At 37.0% G+C, this 11,417-nt stretch overlaps 2 long non-coding RNA genes across 2 annotated transcripts; both read right to left on the reverse strand.

The window, feature by feature from the left end:
• Positions 1-4,583: 4,583 nt before the first annotated feature.
• LOC116206762 lies at positions 4,584-6,469 on the reverse strand. Its single transcript, XR_004156792.1, has 2 exons — positions 6,271-6,469; positions 4,584-5,089 (listed from the first exon to the last, which is right to left on the reverse strand). It is a non-coding gene; the product is annotated as an uncharacterized LOC116206762 (long non-coding RNA).
• A 1,968-nt stretch (positions 6,470-8,437) lies between these two features.
• Positions 8,438-10,786, reverse strand: LOC116209264. The gene is made up of 3 exons (XR_004157185.1): positions 10,668-10,786; positions 9,962-10,029; positions 8,438-9,189 (listed from the first exon to the last, which is right to left on the reverse strand). It is a non-coding gene; the product is annotated as an uncharacterized LOC116209264 (long non-coding RNA).
• Between the last annotated feature and the right edge of the window lie 631 nt (positions 10,787-11,417).

Raw genomic sequence — 11,417 nt, forward strand, 5'->3', positions numbered from 1 at the left:
TATGGATGAATGTTTGTGATAATTAAGCATATATTGCCAAGAGATGTGTTGATATCAACATTAACCTTCGTATGAATTCATACATTCTTTTTGTCCCAGTTTACTACATCTTTAATTTCCAGATATTTATAAACTTAATGATTTATTTTTACCAATTATGTGGCGATTTCTACCAATTAAGCCAGCTGTTTCAGAAATGAAACACTAGCTACCTTTGTTCTGTTAGGCTTAATCGTTTAGGCGTGCAGCATGATCCGCCCGATGTTGCGCTTGCCAAGCGAAAGTATCCTATCCGTATTGGGCAAAAGTTCTCAACCTGCTGGAATCGACATTCTAGTTTTAAAGCGCATAATCTGGCACGCAACACTGTCGATCATGGTGGATAAGTAGTAGGGTCGAGTTCAATGCGAACTCAGAGCATTATTCTAAAGTGGGTCGAAATGATATGATATAGCCATTATATATGTTATTTTTTCCCTTTAAAATTGGGCTTCAACCGGAGCTCGAGCGGGCTCAAATAAGGTGGTCATGATGATGAGCTTGTGTTGTATCATAAATTTATAGTCAATTAATTATTGATTGGAATGACACATATGAACACGCTACAAAAGTCCATAATAAAATTTTGAAGTATCAAAGAATGAAATTTTTAGTCCATTAAACAGACACATGGGCATAAAGATTAAGCGTAATCAGACGCGTTATTCATATTGTAACTTCAATGTCTGTTGATCAGATTCATATTTCCTATAAATCCCATCATCGATTCATAGTCTACTTTAGAAAAATAAGGAGGACATGATGCACATCTCACTCTGTTTTTATTGCACAAGTCTCGTGCTCTTATTGGGGTTGTTAAATGGTAATTATTTGTCCATATAATTGGTCTAGATTAACGCATCCCCGAACTCGGTCATGATCAATTAAATGTCATGACACGAACCTGCTCTATATAATTTGTCGTTGACATGCATATAATGAATTTATCATCCTGCGTTTGCAGAGAGTCTCTTGGCATTTTCTTAATATTTTGTTTGGATAGAGGGTTATGGGTGGTTATGGATGAGAGTATTATAGAAGAATTAAACACAATCACTGTTTAATAATTGAAAAATAGAGGGTTATGAAAGGTTATGATAGGATTACTTATCCCTCCGTAATCCTCCAAAAGCTCATTTTTTTCATTCCACCAATTTGAGGAGTTATGAAAGAATAAATTGTATAAAGTCATTTTTAACCCTCTTCTTTTTACAAAATTGCAATAATGTCCTCCTTAACCTTATTACCTTTGTTTGTTCACATATACACTTATATGTATATATATTATAGCGGTTATATATACCTTTCTCTTTCTATACACCTCTGTTACATATACACCACTATTATATATTTATTTTGTCGAAACTTCTTTCATATATGTATATCAACATGAATTGATCGTCCCTTTCTTTCTCCTTTGGTCCATATATATACACATATTATATGACTATGTATATATCCATTTATATGATACACTAGACGGGCATGCATATATACGTATCTCTACCTATATGTAACTATATGTATATATTGTAAATATTATATAACATATTGTTTATGCTTATTCGTGCATTATATAAAATGAGTATAATGGTCAAAACATGCTTATAGTTTTCCATCCCATTCTTTCTTGCAACTATCCAAACATGAATTATGGAGGGTTAGAAAAATTTCCTCATAAACCATCCCACCCCATCCCTTCGTAACTCATCCCACCCCATCCCTTTGTAACTCATCTCACCCCATTATCCACGTAAAGGAAGAATTCACGCTGATTTTTCTTTTCTATCCAAATTAACAGGTCATTACTTAAAGTGCACACTGAGAGAGATTTAATTAAATATAAATATAGAATATATATATATATATATATATTAAAACCATCAACATTTTATTGTGTTTGGATTGAGGTTTATGAGGGATTATGGAGGGATGAAGGTATCCCATATTTGGCAATAAAATGTCAAGGTTTATGGAATAATATGGTGGAATAACTTAACCTTCCATAACCCTCCAAAGCTCAATTTTTCAATTCCATCAATCTGCTGGGTTATGGAGGAATAAGCTACGAAAAGACATATGTACCCCTTGTTTATTTGCAAAATTAGTCCAACCCTACAGTCCTCCTCTTCTTCTTCTTGCACACGATCCTCATATGAACAAAGCTCATTTGATTCTCACGCGCACTGCCCCGTTTTTGTTCGAGAGAGAGACAATATTTACTTGTGAACCGAGAAACAGAACGTACAAAATCTACGTGAGAAAGAGAAAGGGAGTGAGAGGCATAAAATTTGAGGATTGTCCCGCATAATGCATGCGTCTCTCTTAATTTATTGAAAACTATAATATGTTGAAATCGTGTCGCAACTCTTATATGGGTCGTATGATTTTATAATGAATCTATGAAATCCCATCTGTATCATGTTTCTAATTAGATGTATATATATATTGACCAGGTATAAATGAGTAATTTTCTCAGAGGAACATATTAAGGTTGCCGTAGCCTGGGCCCATGGCGTGTCGGGTCGCCATAAATCATTTTGCTGGATGGAGAGTGGCCCAGTGGACCCCACCCGTTCGGACCACTGTCTCGATGAAATCCAAACGGATAACTCATTGCCAGCTTCGATCAAGGTAATTCTTGTCCTTTCGAATTACATATAACTTTATATGAAAATATTGGGTGAGTATTATAAATTTATATATTTATATAAAATTTAATTATATGTGTAAAAATTATAGTTATGGTCTATAAAATTTGTCTCTCCTCCTTCACATTCACATGTATTATTTATTGATTTAGTTTTATACAGTCACATGACTGTTTAATATTCACGGAATATTTTCTCTTTCTCCCGCTATTTAGCAATGCTGGACATGGCGTTGAACAAGGTCTTTATGTGTCTTACCAATTAATGATAATGTGCTCATAATTTTCTTGCTAAAGCAAGGTATAATGGTCTAATGATTTATTTATAAGGTTCCATCCCATCCCTTCATAGTTCTATCCAAACATAGATTATGAAAGGTTAAGAAAATCTCTTCATAACCCACCCCATCCCACCCCTCCATAACCCATCCCATCCTATCCCTCCCCAATATCCAAACAATGTGCGTTATGGGGTAAGAGTCTCACAATAAAAATATAAAAGTTTGTATACCCTTGTAACTGACAAAAAAAAAAAAGAGTTTATAGACACAAGTTTATATGAACTTGTGCTCTGGAATTAGATGGCCGAGTTCAAGAACGTGGGCTTGTGACCCAAGTGGGGGCATTAAGGTGATGGAACATGGGCTTAGTATCATTGGATTTGTGCCCAGTGTAGGCCTGACCGTGCCTCAGCCAAATGTTGGCTGTGTGCCTTCGGCTAATGCCGGCACTTTGCCAGCCCTAATGCCGAGTGTTGTCGCTCTGCTAGAGCTAGTTTCACATAGCAGTGCGAGTACCTCCAACCTTCCGTTGGGATGATTCATACCGGTGCTAACTCGGGCTTTCAATGAGTCGAGTCCCAACTAAACCATTATCTTTTAGTTATTTTGCTTTTTTCTCCTTTCAAGAAATTTCTTGTATTCTTACTGTTAATCTCTTCTTTGCCACTTTTCTGAAAGAATTCGTCAAATTTGTAAGTTTTCGATAATAAAATGATACACTTCATAAAAATTTATGGAAGCGGCAACATATGCATAGCATCGGAATCACACCCTATGAATTCTAATTTACAATTGTTTACATACTAATATTTTGCTTTTTTCCCTTTTCAAGAAATTTTGTATTATTTTTACTGTTAATCTCTCCTTTGCCACTTTTTTGCAAATATTCAAAAAATTTTAGGTCCTCCATCGGAAGATACACTTCATAAGAATTTATGGAAGCGATCATGCATGCCTAGTATTGGAATTACATGTTGTGAATATGCTTTCCTACTATCACCAGCCACCTCGAATCACAAAAATAGGATTCATGAATGAATAATTTTCGCATATACATATATAGAAAAGCATATCTTTCAAACAATTGATATCAATCTAAATCTTCTCGAAATTCACTACTAACGAGATAGAAGAAGTCTTTTGATGTTATATTCTGGCTTATCCTGCTCTCATGTTATGTCTATGCTGCCTGCTGGATAGGCAGTAATGTAGCTCCACTGGAATGCAAGGCCAAAATCAGCGACCCGATTGGGGTCCTGAGCTCATGGAACTCTAGCATCTCTTTCTGCCGGTACGTAGTTACTTGTGGCCGAAAGAACCAAAGAGTCACCATCTCGGACTTGCAATCCGATCCAGAAAAGCTGTCTGGGACTGTGGATTGGAAACCTGAGCTTCCTCAGGTCCTCGATGTCCATAACAACATGAAGTCGGCCATCTATTTTCGTGGCTGCGGGGTTTATATGCTTGTCAATTACAACTTGTTCGGTGAGCCAATTCCTCCAAGCTTGTCCAGCCATATCTCCAATGATGTCAACTGTTAAACTAAATTTCCAGGAAACACCACAATCCAGAACCAGATGTCAACTGTTAGGCACACTGAATTTCCAGGAATACTTCTACCCATCATTTCCCTCTTAGATAATTCATCATTCAACGTCTCATGGCATTTGCTTAAAGCAACAAGTCATGCGAAAACAATTTAAAAAACCGAAAATGACAATCAAATTGAATATTTGCTTAAGCAACATGCACGCTTATAAATCTGTGTATATATAGTGAGTCCTACTTGAGATGGATTGTGTAATATAGATGGCACAGGCAGCTCTATTGATTTTCATTTGTAATCCTTATATTCTAATGCTCCTCCTAGTTTGTATCGCCTCAATATTCTGCAGGAAGAGAGGGGCAAAGGCCACAGACTCCGATCATAATCGAATTAATGGTAGCAAAGATGGCGACTTGAAAGTCATGGCTGGCACTAGTGCTGTCATTAGCAGTAGTGGAGACGATGGTAACGCTGGTGACAGCGGCGATGATGGTGATGGCGGCTGTGGTGATTGCGGTGGCTGCGGGTGTTGCGATGATTGATAGCGTATTCAAGGAGTAGAGCCAGAAAGCCCTGCATATGTAAATTTCTCATTCGCCTATTGGTTTTCAACCCTGAAGTTATCAAAAGGGGAAAAGACTGTATCGACCCAAAATTTCGGTAGAATTTTCCATATATTTATTCGATATATATTATTGCATAAACTAGTCATATAAAAACCTCCTTTTCATAAACCCAAAATATATATATATAACCAATCCGGCAACCTCTAATATGTATATATATATACTTCTAAAAAAAAGTAATTTTTCTCAATCACATCACTAAACCATAAACAAAAGTTTCAGATCGTAACATATTCAAATATATTTTATACATAAAGAAATCCTATCAAATAACTGAGATCCCTATATAGTTCTCCGAGCTGATCCCCGATGTTCAACAAAAAGTTCTCATGTGCAGCTATAAACTTATCTGGAAAAATATATGCAGGGTGTGAGCTGCATCTCAATGAACTCTATATTCCCAAGTAAAATAAATTATTATTAAATAAATATTTAATTGCAAACAACCAAATGTTCAAATAAATAATATAATCACCTCCAATCTAATTATCAGCTCACCCACACACACGTACAGTATATATATATATATATATATATATATATAAACTATAACAATAATTATATCCACTATAGTAACTAACTTTAAGTACTACTAATAAATACACACAACTTTTCTAAGCATCTCTCTAATATCCAATATCACATTCACATCCTTCAATAAACCAATTCATACAAATATCAATTGAGCTCAGCTATACATACACATATCACAGAAGCGTAATGGCCATAATTTTAACAAAACTCAACTATCACGGACCTATTCTTTACCCAAACAATCTGATCAATTCCAATCATTGAATATATAATCAGCACATAATTTCAATCTTCCATCAAACCCGATCAAGCTTAAGCAATCTCATCCACTCTAACTCCTCTAGCTTAAAACGAAATTAAATTCAATCGAATAAGAAAGAAAGAACCCTCAATGGAACATGATTAAAACAACTCTTCCTCCACCCTCGCTCCACCTAACCCGAACTCAAATTTAGAAATTCAACAAACGTTATCAAGGAAAGCACAATCGAGAAGAATCAATAACATACTGAACATGCATGCCCATAAGCTAACTGATGGCAATTGAAACTCAATCTCTTGAAGGACTTCCCGCTGCTAGTCTACTACCCTTACCTTCGGCCAGCCTTGTTCCATTTGCCCATCTTCTTCCACTTCTCTAACTTCTATTTCGAGCTCTTCGTCTCTCTCTTGTTCGCTGCTCATTCCTATCTTTCAACCTCTTATCTCTCTCTCTCTCTCTCTGTTTTCTTTTTCTTCGAACCCAGAACCCAAAAAGAAAAAGAGAATGGGGAGGGTGATAGGGCGTGGGCAAGTCCACAGTAGACAAGTTAGACATCCCTTAAGTGATAGGGTGTGGGCAAGTCCATAGTAAACAAGTTAAACATCCTCTTCTTCTTTATTTATTTATTTATAATTATATTATTGTTTCAAACCACCTATAAAGCAAATATGATATATATATATATATATATATTTCTCTGTACGTGTACGAAATTTGTCGGGTCTCACACATTCCAAGGGTGGATCTATTTTATGTGTCATCATCAAAGGCATGTGGTAAATTATGTTCTAAGGTTGTCGTACGTTGAGAATCCATTTTCAGCATGTTGTCTCGGTTAGGATGGCTAATCAACTGAAAAGTCCAGAAAAACTGAGCCAAATGATAATTTTGGAAAATGCTCGTTCTCATAGTAAAAACACCTTATACGACATCATAGGCCATGGTGAAATTGAAAGAGCGGGTGCCAGCCATGCGAAGATTAATACCAATGGGTCATTATATCAAGAACAGAGCAACGAATTTCAACAGAAGTTGTTCTCATCATTGCTTAATCTAAGGCCGTGTTCCTATTAGGAGCATTATAATTTCGTCAAGGGGAAATGTAAAACCCATCTTTCTCAGTTTATTTTGTATTTATTTTCCTTCATCATTTTCCTAATCAATTACATACATTTGCTGCACTAAAAGATGTAAAGGAAGCATCATACGCATCAGAGGAATAAGGATTTGGAGATCTTAGTTATATCTATCACAAACAGTGTGACATAGCAATTTCCTAGAGGAGATTTGTTTTGTATAATCAGCAAAGACGCGCTTAGAGCATCCTGAAGAAGAGGCTTTCGTCTGAAGAAGACATATCAAAAATTTCGGTTTCATCTCCTGTTTCTTCATTCTAGATTAAATATTGTCCTTTTCATTTGGATTTACGATGTAGCCCCTCTCAGTCAGGCATTTGTTAAAGAAGGGCAAACGGAGTGAAACTTATACCGACTATATGACCAAAAACATGTTAAATATGCAGTTACATAAAACAGAACGAGATTACAATAATGACTTTGCTTGCGACAGTGCAAGCGAATTGCTTAACATATAAAAAGAATCATGGCTCATGATTGATCTCCTAGTTAAGCTCCTGCATTAACTTGTTTCCTTCAGGACGACATATGCACGGAGCTGGACTTACCCTCACAATTTTTGGCTTTGTGCTTGTTCTCCTTGGAGTTTGTGTATACATATTTTGGCCAAAAGAGGATGCGGAGGCACCTATGGAATATCCTCAGAGAGGCACCAAAGATGATAACATGAAGATATGGGCAACATCAGACAAGTTGTAGTTAACGTGGCTAAAGAAGTTAATGAAATTGCGACCTCCGACAATGACAGTGTCACAGTTGGCGGCTGCTGCAGGCGTGGAGATAGTAACGGCTGTAGATGTGGTGGAGATGGTAACGGCTGTGGGCGTGGTGGAGATGGCAACGGCTGTGGTGGTAACGGCGGGGTTGGCGGTTGCAACAGGGGTGGCAGTTGCGGCAGCGGAGGCTGTTGATTGGTCTATTTTTATTGTCTTTTGGATAATTAATATATAGGCCTTCCACAGATATGCACTGTCATTCCATCTTGTTTATAGATCAAAACATTCTATTCCTATGTCTCTCTATTGTTTCTTCTTGGGCCAAAAGGAAGATCAGATCAATTCTTGAACCATCGGCCTGCTGAGCTTCAGTATTTTATAAGAGTGGCCCGGGCATGTGGCTCGACCACAGTGGTGTCTGCTAGGGAGAAACTGATCATAGATCAGTGGCAACCCCTTCATGATCTTTGATGCATAACTGCAACACTTTTCCCGAGACAACTAAACTAATTTTGAAGTGAAATCTGGACATGATCTTGACATCGTAGCATATATATTTGAAGCTTATAGTCTTACTATCAGAAGATGCATCTAAGGCAAACAATTCTTAAAACAGAAAACCGGGATGGAGGATGAAAGTGACTATCTAAAAAACGGAAGTAACTCTATCTATAGCTAATGTGATATAAATATAGTACTAAAACTACTTCCAAATAACTTGAAGATTATGGGAAGGAGCATTGATCATCTGAACATGCTCTGTGGAAATTGAGTTGTGGCGATTTGAAATTCAACCAATGCAATGAATATGGCTTCAAGCTGAGAAAGGGGATTCCATGAAAAAATCTCGCTTGACCTACAGCCAAGAGGTTGTGGACACATTACCCTCACTGGGGCTTCCTACATCTCTTATATTCCTTCTCCTTAAGTCTCCCCTGTAACGAAAAAGAAAAACTTCGAAATTATCAGACCCTACAAATACACGAAAGGAAAACAGTGCTTGCACCCCCTGGTGTTGTAACCACCAAAAGCAATGTCACGACCTGAAATTTCGACAGAATTTCCCCTATATTTTCTCGATATCTATTATCACATAAACAATTTATTCATAACATGTTTTCCACCTCCCAAACAGTTAACCAATTCAACAAGCTATACCAAAATCATATAACCAATTCAGCAGGTTCTGATATATATATATATAACTCTCAAGAGAGTACTTTCCACAACCCTATCACTAACCCAACTAAATAAAAGTTTCAGGTCGTAACTTAATCATAACATTCTACAAGAACTTACTACTTATACTAGGAGTGGGCCCTACTGCAAAAAGATCCTCCGCACTGATCCCCGTTGTCCAAAAAGATATCCTATGCGGTTAGTCTGGCTCCTAGCTCATCTGGAAAAATATATGCAGGGGGTGAGCTGCATCTCAGTGAGTATTAAATTCCACCATAAAATGAAGTATCAAACATGTTTAAGCATTCACAACCTCAATTACAGTCATACCATTTACTTCAAACTTTCTAATGATATATACATAGATATATATATACATATATATATATATATCTCCTTTCCAATCTTAACCCTTTCTTTTATCGGCCAATTCAATATCACATAATTCAAACAATCATTCAAAAGCAACAAATAATAGTAGCCATAGGGTCGCAATCCTCGCGACAGAGTTTTCGACGGTACCGTGACCCCGTACTCATATCCACAAACTTCTCATTTGATTCCTCATAAGCGGGGGCTGCCTGTTATCCTCCGGCAGTAGGAGTCTAAGCGTCCATTTTATATCCCGTCGGATCAACGGTTTAGGCGTCCCTTTTTGTATCCCGCCGGATCAGCGGTCTAGGCGTCCATTTTATATCCCGTCGGATCAACGGTCTAGGCGTCTCTTTTTGTATCCCGCCGGATCAGTGGTCTAGGCGTCCCTTTTTATATCCCGTCAAATCAGCGGTCTAGGCGTCCTACTTATATACCGCCGGATCAGCGGTCCCATGGCTACAAACAATAATTTCACCACATCGCAATCAACCGAATTCATTTAAAATAACTCCTTGAAATCCTCATACTATCCTCATTCAACTTATTTCAATCAAGCAAGCATTTATATAATTAATTTAAGATTTAGTTTCATTCTATAGTAGAATAAAAATACTCACAACGACCCCCAAAATGATAACTCAATGAGTTGAGCCTTCCGGGTGTGTATTCTCGGTCTCCTCGGCTCCTATAAATTGTAAACATAGTTAGAACGTCCAACATAAATAAATAAATATACATATGCTTATTATTTTTAACTTAATCTATCCATGGATTTCTCATGATGAAATACAACTTAATAAGGATAATTCACACCAAAAATAGAAAATCTCAATCCAATCAAGGTTAGTACAAGGCAGCAAACCAGCTCTTGAGAAGAAATGACATACCAGTATATATATATAAAACAAAAGTCAAGAACAGGAGGTATAGCTGATCTAAATAGATTTTCAACTCATACCCCACATGAGCCATCAACGGTAAGTCAACAAAACCTACCAACTGAAAGAAAAAGCTTTATATATATGCGCATATATATATATATATACACATATGCGTATATGTATATGTATAATTTCCAATTCCGTCACCTACCCCCAAACGAAAAAGTAAAATCTAAGCAATTTAATACTAAGCTCAAGAGCATCAGTCTTTTCACCTCAATTAGCCATCCATCCACATCTCCAAACCCGTTTCTCTAGTTTTTTTTTTCTTGATTTAGTAACACATCTCAAACAACAACTGAAGGAACACAATTAATCATGGAAAAAGAACAAGAAAAACTTAAAACACAAGGGAACCATCTCAGCAGAGCACTTAGCATACCGTTACCGTAAAACGAGTTAAACTCTTTCACTCAAATCGGTGTTCCTCTACTTGCCCGACTTTGTTCCGTTATCTCCCTCAGGGGAAAGGAAAGAAGGAACACAAAATAAATGAAATGGAACAAAAAGAATGGCGGTGGAATTGCTGGGAGCAAGAATGAAGGCCAAGTGGGGCCATTTTCCACCCCTTATTATTTTATTTTATTTTATTTTTCTGCAGCCACAAAATTTTAGTAGATAACATGCATGTATATTTCGTAAGCACGTGTGTATATGTGTGTGTATATATATATATTATATATATGCATGTTCGGTTGACCGGTCTCACAATCTCCCCCACTAATAAAAATTTCGTCCCCGAAATTATTTATCAGATATCGAAAAAAGATATGGATATTTAACTCTCATGGAATCCTCGGGTTCCCAAATGGCTTCTTCTCTCGAATGACTTTTCCACAACACTTTCACTAATGGAATTCTCTTGGTTCGAAGAACCTGCTCTTTCCTATCTAAGATCTCTACTAGCTCTTCCTCGTATGTGAAGTCCTCATTTAGCTCCACCGGTTAATAGCTCAGAACATGGGACGGATCTGGCATATACTTACGCAACATCGACACATGAAACACGTTATGAATGCGAAATAGTTCCGGGGGTAGAGCCAACCGATATGCCACCTCTCTGCCATTTTGCATTAATACGCAACCTAAGCTTTGATGGGATGCATCACTATAGATCACAAACCCCTCATCA

Source organism: Punica granatum, chromosome 5 (genome assembly GCF_007655135.1).
Source record: "Punica granatum isolate Tunisia-2019 chromosome 5, ASM765513v2, whole genome shotgun sequence".
NCBI classification, from domain to species: Eukaryota; Viridiplantae; Streptophyta; class Magnoliopsida; order Myrtales; family Lythraceae; genus Punica; species Punica granatum.